At 54.2% G+C, this 17,573-nt stretch overlaps 1 pseudogene; it reads left to right on the top strand.

Moving 5' to 3' along the window:
- The window catches only part of LOC141022622 (beta-fructofuranosidase, insoluble isoenzyme 4-like), a 40,253-nt pseudogene that overhangs the window by 12,778 nt on the left and 9,902 nt on the right, over positions 1–17,573 (top strand).

The raw sequence follows: 17,573 nt of genomic DNA, 5'->3' as shown, positions 1-17,573 counted from the left end.
AGAGGAGCCTGTCCGGCACCGTCGACCGAGACGAGGAGGAGGAGGAGCGGGCGGATTCAGATCTTGGTCTGGACCCGGCCGACACCGAAGGCCTGGCCTGGCGGGACCGGAACCGGGCCGAGGCGCAGTTGGAGGCGGCGCCGACCCAGGCCTGGGTTGACGCTGCGGCGACGTGGGCGCGGGCAGGGACGGTGGCGGCAGTGACGGTCTTCGTGCTGTCGCTGGAGGGGAGGCGCAGCCAAGGCGGCCGAGCGGATGTGATGGACCTCGGCCGGGAGGTCGTGGTCGTCGGGGATGACACCCCGCCGCGGACCGACATGGTCGAGTGGACGGGGGCCGATGGAGGCGGCGGCGACGCCGTCTTGGAGGAGGAGCCACGGACGGCGCCGGAGGGGGCGCCTCAGATGCCGACAAGCGAGGCGCCGCTGGTGGTGGAGCCGCAGGCCACTCCGGCCACCGAACTGGCGATGGAGCCGGAGAGGGCGCCGGAGAAGGCGCCGGCCGCAGGGGAGGCGGCCAGCGGAGAGCACGCCCTGGTGCTCAGGTCAGGGGGTCGCCGGGCCGTCGGGTCGCAGCCGGCGCGGAGCGGGACCAGCGAGGTCTTCTTCGGGCCTCTGACCAAGGAGGAGGCGGCGATGGCCACCATGACCCGGCGCCTGCGAGGGCGGACGGACTGGATCCATGCCTTCGCCCAGGCCGAGGTGGAGCAGACACGGGAGCTGGAGCGCGCCGTGTTCGTAAGTTTCCCTTGCTTTCTGCCTTTCTTTTCCTGTTGCTTCTTCTTCGTGGGGGCGCGCTAGCGCACCCACTGGGTGTAGCCCCCGAGATTCAGGCCAACTGTGTAGCACTTGGGTCGAATCTTAAATTGCTGTCTTGTGTTGATCGTTGCCTTCTGCAGCAACTGGACTCCTACCGAGTCAGCGTCTTCAACCGGCTCCTGGAGACGCACCGACAGCTCAAGGAGCAGCTCGCTGCCAAGGAGGAGGAGCTCCGCACCGCGGCAGGTATTCTTTTGCGTGCTCTTTGTTAGTGGGGGTGCGCTAGCGCACCCACTGGGTGTAGCCCCCGAGATTCGGGCCAACTGTGTAGTAGTTGGGTCGAATCTTAAAATAGTACTTTGTTTCTGAATCTTCCTTCTACAGCCGAGGTGCTGTCCTGGAGGACCCGGCTGATTCGGGCTGACTTTCACTACGACCGGCTCGTTGCCGATGCCGGCCGGCTTGGGGCCGATGTAGCGAGGGCGAGGGCGGAGGCGACGGGAGCCCGACAGGCGCTCGATGAAGCCAGCCGGCTGTGGGAGCAACTGGCGGGCGACAAGGGCCGTCTTGAGGCCGAGGTGGAACGCCTCAAGGCGGAAGCCGCCAAGGTTGTGGAGACACAGCAGGCCCTTGCCGAGGCGGACCAGCAGCGCGGCAAGCTAGCCGACGACAAGGGTCAGCTCCAGGCCGAGGTGGAGCGCCTGAAGGCGCTGGTGGCCGCGGCAAAGGAGACCCGTCAGGGGGAAACCAAGCGCCGCGAGGAGGCCGCGAAGGCGGCCGAGGACAAGGACGCCGAGCTGAAGGCGGCCCTTGCCAAGGTCTCCGATCTGGAGAAGACGCCCTAGGAGCGCGACCGCACCATCGCCCGGGAGCGGCGCGGTACGTTGCTCGAAGCGCAGCACCTGGAAGAGTCCTTCTCCAGTAAGTGCTTTCCTTGGGATTTTTGCTGGGTTGGGACCCCGGCTTCTTGTCCTTGTTGACTTTCTTCTGACTTGCTTCTCTTCATGACAGGGGCCTTCCTGGAGACGTGCCAGCTAGCGGAGGAGGCGGTCTGCTTTCAGCGTGACCCGCAGGGGATCGTCGGCTCCGGGACTGACCCGTAGGTGGCCTGGACCTTCCCAGAGATCGTGACCGCCGCCGAGGCCCGTCTACGAGTTCTGAGCAAGCAGATGGGGCGGCTCTCTGAGGCCGGCGCGGCGATGACGGCGGCCCTCTAGCCGGGTTCCGTTGCGCCAAACAGCTTCACGCGGCTGGCGCGGTGGTTGGAGGCGGGGCCGGATCGGCTTCATGACTGGCGCATTTCTGCCGCTCGTGCTGGCGCCGAGATGGTACTCAGGTTCGCGATGTCTTGGCATCCGGACCTACCGTTGGACGCGTTGATGGGCCAGCGAGCCGGCTCGGAGAGCCAGCTGCAGGCGGAGGCCGGCCGGATTGCTGCTCGGGCCAGTTACATCGCCGGGTTCGCCTTCCACGACGAGTTTCGGCCGAAGCAAGCGGAAGATGGCGGAGTCGTGCCTGCTGACGACTACGGCCTACTTCTGGACGACCCAGAGGGCAACTCTGAGGAGACGGACGTCTACCGCGACGCGGACGCCGAGGAGGGGGACACCGGCACCTCGACGAACCTGGAAGCCACCGAGCGAGATGCCTGAGTGATAGAGGCAAAGGTGTCCCGTCTTTCGATGAGATGATGGATATCGCTTTGATGGAAGTCGACTTTGACGATCCGACTACGAACGTGCGAGGACGTCGCGCCTTAGCAATCGCTAAACCAACTCCGAGAGGTTATCGACCACGCCGGAGCACGATCAACCTGACCACGAGGGTCTGTTTCCTACGAGCAAACGAAGAACAAGCAAGAAACTGAGATTGCAATCTGGATATTGCGAATATAAGATGAAAGCTTTATTGATCAAGGTGGAGTTCTGTGACGCCTTTGTCTGGTCGCTGAACACAAACGAAGTACGCGAAGTTGCAGCTATGGCGAACTTTTAATCTAAACAAAACCCCAAAGTCTAAACGACGCCCTAAGGGATGTATATATGGAGGAAGAGGGGGGAATTTCGTGGCCCTTGAGGAAGGGGTCTGAAACCAACCCTATCTCTTGTTTCCCCACACATACGGACTCTAAAAACAGCCTATACTTATGTATTTCGAAATTACATGGGCCTGGCCCAATAATAAGGTGACGCAGCACCTAGAATAGCCTCTGGATGAAAGTTATGAAGTAGCATCTTGTATATTTCGTCCAAGGCTTCATGCACGCATTATGGTGGCTTCAACGTCCTGAAATCATCACTTGTAACTCCGTTCTTGTTCCCCATGCGCATGCCATCATCTCCATGCTTGTTCTTGCTCCAATGTTCATCCTTCTCCAAGCTAGGCCCTTCATTTGTAAGCAAAACAAATGTATCCAATTTAGGCAGCATCATATTCTCATGAACATTAGAATCATTACCAAGAAACGAAAGTACCTGGTAATTTAATTGGCGTGCGCGAGCTCTAGTAATTGGTCCAGTATGTATAGCAGCAGGGCCTGTGGGTGTAACAATGGTATTGATGTCCTCATCATCCTCCCCTTCTTGAAATGAAGTCGTCCTCGACGGAAGCTCATCTTCCTCACCCAAATAAGGCTTCAAATCTACAATGTTAAAAGTGGGACTAACCCCAAAATCTGCAGGCAGCTCAAGTTTATATGCATTATCATTTATTTTCTCTAACACCTTAAAAGGACCATCAGCACGTGGCATTAGCTTTGATTTGCGCAAATCAGGAAATCTATCCTTACGCAAATGTAACCAAACAAGATCTCCAGGTGCAAACACAACATGTTTTCTACCCTTATCTCCAGCAAGTTTATATTTAGCATTCATACGCTCAATGTTTTCCTTAGTTAACTCATGCATTTTTAAGATCAATTCAGCACGTTGTTTAGCATCAAAATTAACCTTCTCCAAAGATGGAAGAGGCAACAAATCAATAGGTGCACGAGGTAGGAAACCATACACAATTTCAAAAGGGCACATCTTAGTAGTAGAATGCAATGAACGATTATAAGCAAACTCAATATGAGGCAAGCATTCTTCCCACATTTTCTTATTATTCTTCAAAACAGCCCTAAGCATAGTAGACAATGTTCTATTGACTACTTCAGTTTGTCCATCAGTTTGGGGGTGACAAGTAGTACTAAAAAGCAGTTTAGTCCCCAACTTAGCCCATAAACATCTCCAAAAGTGGCTAAGAAATTTAGTATCACGATCTGAAACAATAGTATTTGGCACACCATGCAAGCGAATAATTTCACGGAAGAACAAATCAGCAACATTAACAGCATCATCGCTTTTATGACATGGTATAAAGTGTGCCATTTTCGAGAATCTATCCACGACAAAAAATATGCTATCCCTCCCCTTCTTTGTTCGAGTAAACCTAAAACAAAGTCCATAGATATATCCTCCCAAGGAACACTAGGTACAGGCAAAGGCATATATAAACCATGAGGATTGAGTCGTGACTTAGCTTTTTGACATGTAGTGCAGCGAGCAACAAAACGCTCAACATCCCGTCTCATCTTTGGCCAAAAGAAATGTGTAGCAAGTACGTCCTCCGTCTTCTTCACGCCAAAGTGTCCCATTAATCCTCCTCCATGCGCCTCCTGCAACAACAAAAGACGAAGAGAGCTAGCTGGAATGCATAGCTTGTTAGCACGGAACACAAATCCATCATTAACGACAAACTTGTTCCAGGTTCTTCCTTCTTTACAATTCTGCAATACATCTTTAAAATCAGCATCATGCACATATTGACCTTTGATGGTCTCCAAACCAAATATTTTGAAGTCAAGTTGTGAAAGCATAGTATAGCGACGAGACAATGCATCAGCAATAACATTTTCTTTACCCTTCTTGTGTTTAATGACATAAGGGAAAGTTTCAATGAATTCAACCCATTTAGCATGTCTACGATTCAGTTTAGCTTGACTTTTAATATGTTTCAAAGATTCATGATCAGAATGTATAACAAATTCTTTGGGCCATAAATAATGTTGCCATGTTTCTAAAGTCCGAACAAGAGCATATAGTTCTTTATCATAAGTAGAATAATTCAGACTAGGCCCACTCATTTTTTCAGAAAAGTAGGCAACAGGTTTGCCATCTTGTAATAACACACCTCCTAATCCAATTCCACTAGCATCACATTCAAGCTCAAAAGTCTTATTAAAATCAGGAAGTTGGAGTAAAGGAGCATGTGTCAACTTATCTTTCAATGCCGTGAAGGCTTCTTCCTGTGCGGTACCCCAAACAAAAGGCACATCCTTCTTTGTAAGCTCGTTGAGAGGTGCAGCAATGGTGCTAAAATCTCTCACAAAACGCCTATAGAAACCAGCGAGTCTAAGAAAACTCCGCACTTGTGTGACTGTTTTGGGCTGCGGCCAACTCTCAATAGCTTCAATCTTGGCTTTATCAACTTCAATTCCCTGTGGAGTAACAACATAGCCAAGAAAAGATACTCGGTCGGTGCAAAAGGTGCACTTCCCAAGGTTACCAAACAAACGTGCATCACGTAGAGCAATAAAAACAGCACGTAAATGTTCCAAATGTTCTTCCAAAGATTTGCTATAAATCAGTATATCATCAAAATAGACTACCACAAATCGTCCAATGAAAGCACGTAAAACTTCGTTCATTAGTCTCATGAAAGTACTAGGTGCATTAGTTAACCCAAAAGGCATGACTAACCACTCATATAAACCAAACTTAGTTTTAAATGCAGTTTTCCATTCATCTCCCAATTTCATACGAATTTGATGGTATCCACTACGCAAATCAACTTTGGAGAATATTGTAGAGCCACTCAATTCATCAAGCATATCATCTAGCCTAGGAATAGGATGACGATAACGAATAGTAATATTATTAATGCCTCTACAATCAACACACATACGCGACGTACCATCCTTTTTAGGCACTAGTATAATAGGAACAGCACAAGGACTAAGAGATTCGCGTATATAACCTTTGTCGAGCAGCTCCTGTACTTGACGCATAATCTCCTTCGTCTCCTCTGGATTGGTACGGTATGGTGCACGGTTGGGTAGCGATGCACCGGGAATTAAGTCAATTTGATGCTCAATCCCTCGAATAGGTGGTAATCCCGGTGGCACGTCTTGTGGAAAGACGTCAGCAAACTCCTGCAAAATGTTAGTGACAGCAGGGGGCAAAGAGGAAGGTACGTCCTCGAATGAAAATAATGCCTCTTTGCACACAAAAGCATAGCAAACAGATTTGCTGAAATCTAGCTCATCAATATCAGATTTTGTGGCACGTAAACATGCACTTTTCAATTTAATTTCAGAAACAACACTAGATGGTTTATTATTAGGTTTCATTTGTTGCTCAAATTCATTTGCCACAATCTGATTTTCACTCTTATTTTTCTCCTGTTTTGCTTTATTAGCTCTATTAATGTCATCTTTCAAAATGGAATCAGGAGTCATAGGAAGCAAAGTAATATTTTTATCCTTATGAACAAGAGTATACTGATTGTTTCTACCATGGTGTACAGAATTTTTATCAAATTGCCATGGTCTACCTAGTAATAAGGAACATGCTTGCATGGGTACCACATCACAATCAACATAATCAGCATATGTAGAGATACTAAAATGCACACGAACAGTACGTGTTACCTTAACCTTGCCGCTGTTGTTGAACCATTGGATGTAGTAAGGATGTGGATGTGGTCTTGTGGTGAGAGATAGCTTCTCCACCATCTCCATGCTAGCCAAGTTGTTACAGCTCCCTCCATCTATGATGACGCGAACAGAACGTTCCTTCACAACTCCCTTTGTATGGAACAAATTATGCCTCTGATTTTGCTCTGCTTGTGTGACCTGCACACTCAAAACACGTTGAGCAACTAAACATTCATACCTGTCAGCGTCTTCAGGAGCCATGTATTGCGTCTCATTTTCAGAATCATCTCCACCATGTTCTTCACGGGTAATAAGAGCCAAAGTCTCCTCATCATAGTCACTAGCGGACTCATACCCACCATCCTCAGTAGCAATCATTACACGCTGAGATTTGCATTCTCTCGCAAAATGTCCTCTTCCCTTACAACGACGACAAATAATATCACTTGTGTGCCCTGTCGATGCCATGGAAGAAGAAGAGCTCTGCGTAGGCCCGGCAGGTGTGCTCTTGGCAGAGAGTGGTGGTTGTGCCTGCTTTCTTGTATCACGGCTGGAGGTGGCACCTGATGGAGGTGATGGTGAAGTGGAAGTAGAAGATGCACGCGGTGTCCATGATGAAGGTCGACCTGCAGAAAAGTTAGTTCGCGCCAATGGCTGTCGATCCTGCACTTCACGTTCAGCTTTACAAGCAAGATGGAATAAACGAGTGATATTATTATAATCCTTATACTCTAGAATGGTCTGAATCTCTTTATTTAATCCACCCATAAAACGTGCAAGCATAGCTTCATTCTCCTCAACAATACCACATCTAATCATGCCAGTTTGTAATTCCTGATAATATTCTTCTATAGAATTTTTCCCTTGTCTTAAACGCTGCAATTTTTGAAGTAATTCACGTTGATAATATGGTGGAACCCAACGAGTACGCATAGCAGTTTTCAAAGCAGCCCAAGTAGCTGGAACAGGATATAATCTACAATGTTCAGACCACCAAACACATGCAAAGCTAGTGAAAGCACAAACAGCAGCAGGAACACGTCTGTCCTCAGGATATTGTAAACATGTAAATCGTTGTTCAGTTTCTAACTCCCAAGTAAGATATATATCAGGAACATATCTACCCTCAAATGGTGGAATATTCAATTTCAGTTTAGGGAGATGGTCATGATCTCGTACCTGAGGTGGTGGTGCCGGCCTACCGTTGCGAATATATACCTGAGGTCGACCTGCTGGTGGTGGTGTTGGTGGCTGCACGTAGTTCTGATTTTGATCAACCTCATCCTCATAATCGCCCGCATAATCGTCATCCTCCTCAGCCGCCGCAGGAGCAGGAGCCAAAGAAGCATCAACAGTAGGTGCAGCAGCACCCGAAGTTTGACCAGTCTCAATTGGAAAACGCTGTGCCCGTCCCACTTGATTTGGAAGGCGGCGTTGGAGATGTGGTTGTTGTTGTTGTTGTTGTTGTTGTAGAGGTGCGACATGTGCAGCCGGTGGTGGTTGGGGAAGACGCTTGAGTAATTCAGTAAACTTGTTATCCAGCTTTGTCTCGAACGACTTCTCCACGGCATCTATCTTCTCCATAGCCTCTTCAAATCTGTTTAGCACATCTCCCACCTGGCCACTCATCATTTGCTGAAATTTATCATGCAACTCCTTGTTCGTCATGTTCTCCCAATCAGTCTCATCGGCTTGTGAACCTGCCATGGTTAGCAGCAATAGAAACACAAAAGAATATGATCCTGCAGACTACTAGAAGTGGTGGTGATGGTGGTGTGTCACAAAACCTTCAAGCGAATCTCAAATTCTTACCAGTTCTTACCCAGCAGCAGGTGGTGATCGGCAACCGTTGTAGTCAAAAACTCTCAAAGCTTGGATATAGCGATTACCAGGAAGAGTCAAACGCACGATGTAGACTTATGTGGAGCTGGGAAGGCTTATAATATGGTAGCAAAATGGTAAGCAATAATCAATTCAGAGATGCAAAGTTGAATAAACGCTCAATGACGGTACTGTGCTGGTCCTAGGCTAGACCGTGCTAGAGACGCGAGCCTAGAACACTAACAAAATCACGGCGCTGCACGTAAACAAGGGAAAAGCACACTCTGGAATTTTTTTTCGCTCTTTTTTTTTGGCGCTCTCTTTTTTTTTGCGCTCTTTTTTTTTTTGCGAAAAATCACTATAATGGCGAGTGTCTCAAAACTCTTCCCAGGTCAAACTGACAGGATGGGCACAAAAATTTTTTGACTATTTTTTTTTTCGGAAATCAGGGCAGCGACGACGAAAAAGTGCGACAAAAAATCACTATGATGGCGAGTGTCTCAAAACACTACTCGGGGCCTAAAAATAGGATAGGGAAAAATATTTTTGGTTGCCGAAATTTTGGCCTAAAAACTGCCCGGGGGTCTCCAGACTCTTTTTTTCTCCGAGACCTACTCAGGCAAGGAAACACGAAACGGAAAATAGATGGATCCCTAAAACCAACCGAATATGAAAAGAACTCGGATTGGTGGTGGATATATGGCGGTAGGATATGGCAGCGGTGGTGGTATATGGTACGGATCGGTGGTATATGGATACGGATTGGTGGTGGTATATAGATACGGATTCAGAGCGGTGGCAGATAAGCAATGGTGGTAGATGGCAAGGCGATGATGATGGTGCGGGCGCGGCGTGACAACTTATGACCAGAACTCGAAACTCTAAAAGACTAGACTCTAAGACCAGCAACTTGACACGACGATGCAACCGCAAATTCAACAAAGCAAAAACCCTAAAAAGATTATGCAAAGGCTCAGATTGGTTCGGATATGATGAACTAACCCTAATTTTTTTGTGGCTTTTTCGTGGACTGTAGGTATGAAGAACAGACTCGATCTAAACTACGAAAAACTGTAAAATCTCACCGAGCAACCTGGAAATCTGATACCACTTGATAGAGGCAAAGGTGTCCCGTCTTTCGATGAGATGATGAATATCGCTTTGATGGAAGTCGACTTTGACGATCCGACTACGAACGTGCGAGGACGTCGCGCCTTAGCAATCGCTAAACCAACTCCGAGAGGTTATCGACCACGCCGGAGCACGATCAACCTGACCACGAGGGTCTGTTTCCTACGAGCAAACGAAGAACAAGCAAGAAACTGAGATTGCAATCTGGATATTGCGAATATAAGATGAAAGCTTTATTGATCAAGGTGGAGTTCTGTGACGCCTTTGTCTGGTCGCTGAACACAAACGAAGTACGCGAAGTTGCAGCTATGGCGAACTTTTAATCTAAACAAAACCCCAAAGTCTAAACGACGCCCTAAGGGATGTATATATGGAGGAAGAGGGGGGAATTTCGTGGCCCTTGAGGAAGGGGTCCGAAACCAACCCTATCTCTTGTTTCCCCACACATACGGACTCTAAAAACAGCCTATACTTATGTATTTCGAAATTACATGGGCCTGGCCCAATAATAAGGTGACGCAGCACCTAGAATAGCCTCTGGACGAAAGTTATGAAGTAGCATCTTGTATATTTCGTCCAAGGCTTTATGCACGCATTATGGTGGCTTCAACGTCCTGAAATCATCACTTGTAACTCCGTTCTTGTTCCCCATGCGCATGCCATCATCTCCATGCTTGTTCTTGCTCCAATGTTCATCCTTCTCCAAGCTAGGCCCTTCATTTGTAAGCAAAACAAATGTATCCAATTTAGGCAGCATCATATTCTCATGAACATTAGAATCATTACCAAGAAACGAAAGTACCTGGTAATTTAATTGGCGTGCGCGAGCTCTAGTAATTGGTCCAGTATGTATAGCAGCAGGGCCTGTGGGTGTAACAATGGTATTGATGTCCTCATCACTGAGGCTGCCTGTTTTCAACTTAGTGAAAATTTCTGTTAGGTAGCAGGTCCACTCACCCACTGGGGGTTCCCGGGTGAAATGAATTCAGGCCTTGGGCCTGTTTGAATTTGAACTGGTGATGTATAAATTTCATGAATGACTCTTGCTTTTTGTCTTTTGAGCCGTTTTCTTACGATTTTCCTCTTTCGGGCTCCCCCCCCCCCCCGCGCGAGTCTGACGGCCGAGGCTCCGGTCCGTGACGAGGAGTTTGGCCTTTGAGAGGAGCGCGCAGTACTTAAGCTGTCGAAACGTTGAGCGCGAGCGAAACACCCACTGGGCCGGCTGGCGGCAATCCGGCGAAGCCGGTTGGCGAGCAGCCGGTCGTGCGGTGGTGTTACAAGTGACGGGGCCGGGTTGATCGACCCGGCAGTATGTATGAATTTCGTGGATGCCTGCGCTTTTGCTTATCGTCTGTTGAGCCGTTTTCTTGTGACTTTCCCCTCTTGGGCTTCCCCCCCCCCCCCCCCCCCCGCGAGTCTAACGGCTGAGGCTCCGGTCTGTGACAAGGAGTCCGGCCTTTGAGAGGAGCGCGCAATACTTAGGCATTCGAAATGTTGAGCGCGAGCGAAACACCCACTGGGCCGGGTGGCGGCAATCCGGCGAAGCCGGTTGGCGAGCAACCGGTCGTGCGGTAACTTAAAGTGGCGTGGCCGGGTTGGGTAACCCGGCGGTCCTTCACTTAGTGTTCGTGGCGTGCTGGTGCTCTGGCCTTGCGCGCTTGCCGGCCGACAGCCGAAGCCGGTTCTATTGCTTAGGGAAAAGTGGGAGGCCTCGACGATCCCAACGCGTCAGGAATCGCTGAGTAAGGTGGCGGGTATTGGCCAAGCCGGCCAGCCCCCGGGTCGAGCGAGTCGCACCGGTGGCCGGGTTTGATGAAGAGACAAATAACGCATAAATGCGGGAGACACAATAGCTTGGTCGGAAGGGGCAGCCCCCGAGCGTCGTTCGGGGACCCCATAGTTTTCAGATGATTACAAAAGGCAGCGATACATACGTGTACACGGCTAACTGTAAAACAGGCGGAGGAGTTCTGCATTCCATGGCCGAGTTGTTTCTTCGCTGGCGGTGTCCCTCTTGCGCTTGTTTGACTTGCGGGCGTCGATGAGGTAGTAGGCATTGTGATCGCACAAGGCTTTGCTGACGATGAAGGGCCCTCCCATGGGGAGGACAGCTTGTGTTGGCCGGTCTGCTCTTGGACGAGTCAGAGGACGAGGTCTCCCTCCCGAAAGGCGAGGGGCTTGATCTTCTTGCTGTGGTAGTGCCTCAAGCCTTCCTGGTAGATGGCTGAGCGGCTGAGCGCTAGGAGACGTGCTTCTTTGAGCAGGTCGACACTGTCTTCGCGGGCTTCTTTGGCTTCGGCTTCGGTGTACATCGTGACGCGCAGCGAGTCGAACTCGATGTCGGTCGGGATGAGGGCTTCTGCTCCATAGACGAGGAAGAACGGGGTGAACCCGGTCGACTGGTTTGGTGTTGTTCGGAGACTCCAAAGGATGGTTGGCAGCTCATCGAGCCAACTGCCGGGTGAACGGATGAGCGGCTCGAGAAGCCGCGGCTTGATGCCGGATAGGATGAGGTCGTTGGCCCGCTCGACCTGGCCGTTAGACTGTGGGTGTGCAATGGAAGCCAGGTCGAGGCGGATGCCGGAGACGGAGCAGTACTGCGCGAGCACGCCCTTGGCAAAGTTGGTGCCGTTGTCCGTGATGATGATGTTCGGCATGCCGTAGCGCACCGCGATATCCTTGACGAATCGGACGGCCATGGGCCCGTCCAGTTTCTTGATTGGCCTTGCTTTGATCCATTTGGTGAACTTGTCCACCGCCACCAGCAAATGCGTCATGCCGCGTCGAGCGGTCTTGAAAGGCCCCACCATGTCGAGTCCCCAGGCCGCGAAGGGCCAGGCAATCGGGATGGTCCGGAGTGCCGACGCCGGCTGGTGGCTACGCTTGCTGAAGCGCTGGCATCCCTCGCACTTGAGGACGAGCGACTTGGCATCTTCGAGGGCCGTGGGCTAGTAGAAACCATGGCGGAAAGCCTTGGCCACCAGGGACTGCGAGGCGGCGTGGTGCCTGCACTCGCCCTGGTGTATGTCGAGGAGGATCTCAATGCCCTTGTCTTGCTCGGGCGCAGCGCTGGAACACGCCGGTGGAGCTGCGTTTGATGAGCTAGTTGTTGATGATGCTGTAGGCGGACGCCAGACGCTGCACTTGCCGGGCTTCGGTCTCGTCCATGGGGAGGACTCCGTTCTCCAGAAACTCTGAGATGGGCAGGGCCCATGATGGCACCGTCACCACGGCGAAGACGGCCACCATGGCGGGTTCTGGGACGGCAGCCCCCGAGCCGGGTTCAGCGGCCCCTGGGTCGGGAACGACAGCGGCCGGGTCGAGGGTTGCAGCCCCCGGGCTGGGTTGAGTAGTCCCCGGGCCGGGTTTGGAAGTCCCCGGGCCGGATTCGGTAGTCCCCGGGCCAGGTTTGGCAGTCCCCGGGCCGGGTTGAGGTGCGGCCGGGTCGTCCGGGACGTAGATGGACTCGGAGTCCGGAGACGGCTTGACGGATGGCTTGTGCAGGTGCTCGAGGGAGACGCCGGTCGGGATGGATTGTCGGGGCGAGGCAATCTTGGCAAGCGTGTCGGCCACCTCATTTTCCACACGCGGGACATGGAGGAACTCGCAGCCCGTGAAGAATCCGGACAGCTTCTGAACGAGGAAGCGGTAGCTCGCCATGTTAGGGTTGCAGGCGTCCCACTCGCCGAAGCACTGCTGCACCACCAGGTCCGAGTCACCGTAGCACAGGATGCGCCGGATGCCGAGTTTCTTGGCAAGCCGGAGGCCATGCACAGGGGCTTCGTATTCGGCGACATTGTTGGAGGCGGTGAAGTGGATCTGGAGCGCGTATTTGAGCCGGTCGCCCTTCAGGGAGGACAGCACAATGCCGTCCCCTAGGCCGAGACGCATCTTCAAGCCGTCGAAGTGCATGCGCCAGTGTGTCGAGTCCGGCGGCGGTGGCAGATACTGGGTCTCGGTCCAGTCGACGAGGAAGTCGGCCAGAGCTTGGGACTTGATCGTAGTGCGGGGCTTGTAGAGGATGGTGTGGCCGGCTAGCTCGAGCGCCCACTTGGCGACCCGGCCAGAGGCATCTCGGCACCGGATGATTTCGCCGAGAGGGGCTGTGCTGACCACGGTAACAACGTGCTCTTGGAAGTACTACTTCAATTTCTTGGCGGTGAATTACACGCCGTAACACATCTTCTGGTAGTGCGGGTAGTTCTACTTGGAGGCGAAGAGCACCTCGCTCAGGTAATAGACGGGCTTGGATCTTGCCCTTCTCTGGTCGCTCGACCACCATCACCGTGCTGACCGACCGCGAGGTCGCGGCGATGTAGAGCAACAGCGGCTCCTTCTCGGCCGATGCGGCCAGGACGGGTGCGGTGGAGAGCATGCGCTTGAGGTCCCAGAAATCCTCGTCCTCCTGGTCGTTCCATTCGAACGGCGTCGTCTTCTTCATCAGCTGATACAGGGGCAAAGCCCTCTTTCCTAGCTGGCTGAGAAACTGGTTGACCGAGGCCAAGTAGCCGGTGAACTTCTGGACATCGCGTAGCCAAGCCGGCTTGCGCATGCGCTCGATGGCCTTGATCTTCTCCGGGTTTGCCTCAATGTCACGCTCCGAGACGAGGAAACCGAGTAGCTTTCCGGCCGGGACGCCGAAAACGCACTTTTCTGGGTTGAGCTTGACCTTGTACTCGTGCAGGTTGACGAAGGTCTCCTTCAGGTCGTCGAGGAGCGTGAGGTTCTGCTTGGTCTTCACCACGATGTCGTCCACATAGACGTGGATATTGCGGCGAGTTGCGGCAGCAAGCATTTCTGCATGCAGCGCTGGAAGGTGGCGCCGATGTTCTTCAAGCCAAACGACATGGTGATGTAGCAATATGCCCCAAAGGGCGTGATGAAGGACGTCTTCAGGGCGTCGGCCGGGTCGAGCTTGATCTGATGATAGCCGGAGTAAGCATCCAGGAAGGACAGGAGCTCACACCCGGCGGTGGAGTCGATGACTTGGTCGATCCGCGGGAGGGCGAATGGATCCTTGGGGCAGGCCTTGTTCAGGCTGGTGTAGTTGATACACATGCGCCAGGTCTTGTTCTTCTTCAGGACGGGGACTGGGTTGGCCAGCCACTCGGGGTGAAACACTTCCATGATGAAGCCGGCCACCAAAAGCTTGGCGACCTCTTCACCAATGGTTCTTCTCTTCTATTCGAAAAAACATCGCAGGGGTTGACGGATAGGCTTGGCGTCCTTGCGGACGTGGATTTTGTGCTCAGCGTACTTCCTCGGGATACCCGTCATGTCCTTTGGGGTCCATGCAAAAATATCCCGATTCTCACGGAGGAAGTCGACGAGCTCGCCTTCCTATTTGCTGTCGAGGCGGGTGCCCATGACAACGTACTTGTTGCAGCTGGGGTCTTCCGGGTTCAGCTTCACTTTCTTGGTCTCCTTGGAGGGCTTGAACGAGGCCTCATCGGCCGGGATCGGCGCGGCCGACGCCTCTTGGGCCAAGGCGACGATCCGGTCGAGTTGACGCCCCTCCTTGTCTACGACCAGCTACTTGGCCAGCTTGGCGCCGTCTCGGGCGCACTCTATGGACTTGCGGTAATAGCCGACGATGGTGATGAGGCCCTTCGGACCCGGCAGCTTCATTTTCAGGTAGGCGTAGTGGGGAACCGCCATGAATTTGGCGAGCGTGGGCCGGCCCAGCAGCGCATGGTACGCGCTGGTCAGGTCCGTCACCTTCAACTAGAGCGGCTCGCGTCGGAAGTGGTCGCTGTCGCCGAACAGGACGTCGAGCCGGACCCAGCCGATCGGAGAGCAGGAGAGGCTGGGAACGATGCCGTGGAAGATCGTCCGGGTCGGTTCCAGGTCTTTGGCCTCGAGGCCGAGCTTGGTCATGGTGTCGCGGTAGAGGATGTTGATGCTGCTACCGCCGTCGATGAGAACTCGAGAGAACTTGCACGTGCGCCGAGGCGCAATGATGGCGGGGTTGAGGACGAGGGCGTAACCACCCGGGTTCGGCATGACGGCCGGGTGGTCCTCCCGAGTCCAGGTGACCGGGCACTCCGAACAGTGCATGTGTTCCGGCTTGGCCGGGATGACGGTGTTCACCTCCTGCCGAAGGAGGCGCTCGGTGCGTTTGTCGTCGCCGAGGCTGGTGAAGACGACGTAGGTCGGGTTCTGGGCCGGGTAGACGTCATCACGCATCGCACCGCTAGCCGGAGGCAGTGGTGGAGGTGGAGGCGGCTGCCCCGCTCCCGAAGCCGGGGCCGGAGGAGGCGGGATGTCGCCCCTCAGGAGGCGCTTGGTGATGGCGCACTGCCGAAGCGTGTGCGTGGACGGCCTTGCGCCGCTGTGGTGCTTGCAGGGGGCGTCGAGCATCTCCTCGAAACTCATGGTGGGTTGCCATGTCGTCTTGCCGGTCTGCCGGCGCTTGGCGGCCGGGTCGGTCGCGGGCGCCTGTTCGGCGGCCGCGATGAGCCGGTTGTCAGAGCGCTGGGCCGGCTGATCGGCCTTGCGCTTGTTGTTCTGCTGGTTGTGCTGCTGCCGGCTTCCTTCGCCGGCCGGCTTCGAAGGGAACCGGCTTTACTTTGCCGGCTTCATCCAGTGCCACCTGGATCTTCATGGCGGAGTCGGCATACTTGTCCGCCATCACCATGAGCGTGGCCATGGTGGCCGGCTCGGAGCGTAAGAGCTTGTGCTTGAGGAGGGTGCCATCCCGGCACCCGTTGACGAAGTATTGGATCGCCTGGACTTCGTGGACGCCCTCGCAGCTGTTCCAGGCCTCGGTCCAGCGCGCGAGGTACTCGCGGCCGGTTTCCGCCGGTCCCTCCACGCACATGGCGAGCTGACTGGGGCGGCCGGGTCGTTTGTACGTGCCGGTGAAGTTGCGCATGAAGGCCTACTCGAAGTCGACCCACGCGTTAATGCTGCCCGCCGGCAGACTGTTCAACCAGGTGCGGGCCGACCCCTCGAGCATGAGAGGCGCGTAGCGCACGGCGAGGCGGTGATTCCCGCCGGTGATGCCGATGGCGGTGCTGTAGTCGGTGAGCCAGTCCTCTGGCTTCACGGTGCCGTTGTACTTGGGGGTGTCGCGGGGGAGCGTGAACCCTTTAGTGAAGGGCTCATCCCGGATGCGCGGTACGAAGCACGCCGGCCCGACGGGGCCGCTCTCCTCCAGCTCCTGGGAGAGGGCGAGTCGGTCGAGGCGATGGCGGGCGTCGGTGTCGTCGATGGCGTGCGGGCCCAGCCGGTCGATGACCGCGCCGCGGGGGGCCGGGTCGACCGCAGTCGGACGTCAGCCGGGTTGGAGCAGGGGGTCGAGTCGGCGTCAGACGTCCGAGACCGGGTTGTCGCCCGAGCCGCCGGCAGCCGTCGGGGCGGGGTTGCGCCGGGTCCGGGTGCAGCCGGAGTGCGCCTCGCCAGGTGGTGAAGACGCCATGTTCTGGTGGTCGCCGGGTCCGGCTTGGCTCGGGCGCGTCCGGTGTGAAGCCGTAGGCGGCGTTGCGCTCCAGCTAAGCGGAGTCAAGGCGGCGCTGTGTGGCGGCAAGCGTCTCAGTGAGGTCCAGCAAGCGCTGGCGGTCCTCGTCGAGACGAGTCTGGGCCCCGGCGATGTCAGAGGCGTCGATGTCGGTGCCGATGGGGACGCAAAGGCTCTGCATCGTGGCACGCAGCGGGTTGGGCGAGGCGGCCCGCTCCGCTGTGGCCCTGGCTTCGGTGGTCTTCCTCGCCGCGTTGGATGAGGAAGCGGCGCCGGTGTCGGTGACGAAGACCTCCACGCAGAGGTCCATTGCTCCGGCGGGAGTGCCGCCGAGGGAAAGCGGGGAGTCGGAAAAGCCAAGTACCTCGCTGGGGTACTCGTCGGCCGCAGGCGCATCAGAGATGCGTAGCGCGGCGAAGGAGGCGGCGAGTGCGTCGATGACGTCGTCCGCCAGCGTGACGGGCTCATCGGAGTCGGAGAGGAGCCCCGTCCGAAGCATGCTTCCGGCCAAGACCTCGAGCTGCCCCATGGTGGGAGCCAACTGTCGTGGTGGGCGCACGGCAGATGCCAAGGGATGGCTAAAGATAGGAGGAGGCTCGAGGGCACTGGTGGGATCCAGAGGCGAGGTTGGCATGAGCGAGCGCGGGACGCAAGACATACCCAGGTTCGGGGCTCTCCGAAGAGATAACACCCCTAGTCCTGCCGAGTG

This window comes from Aegilops tauschii, chromosome 5 (genome assembly GCF_002575655.3).
Source record: "Aegilops tauschii subsp. strangulata cultivar AL8/78 chromosome 5, Aet v6.0, whole genome shotgun sequence".
Lineage (NCBI taxonomy): Eukaryota > Viridiplantae > Streptophyta > Magnoliopsida > Poales > Poaceae > Aegilops > Aegilops tauschii.
Note: the sequence above shows the minus strand (reverse complement) of the source record. Positions and strands in the feature narration are given on the sequence as shown.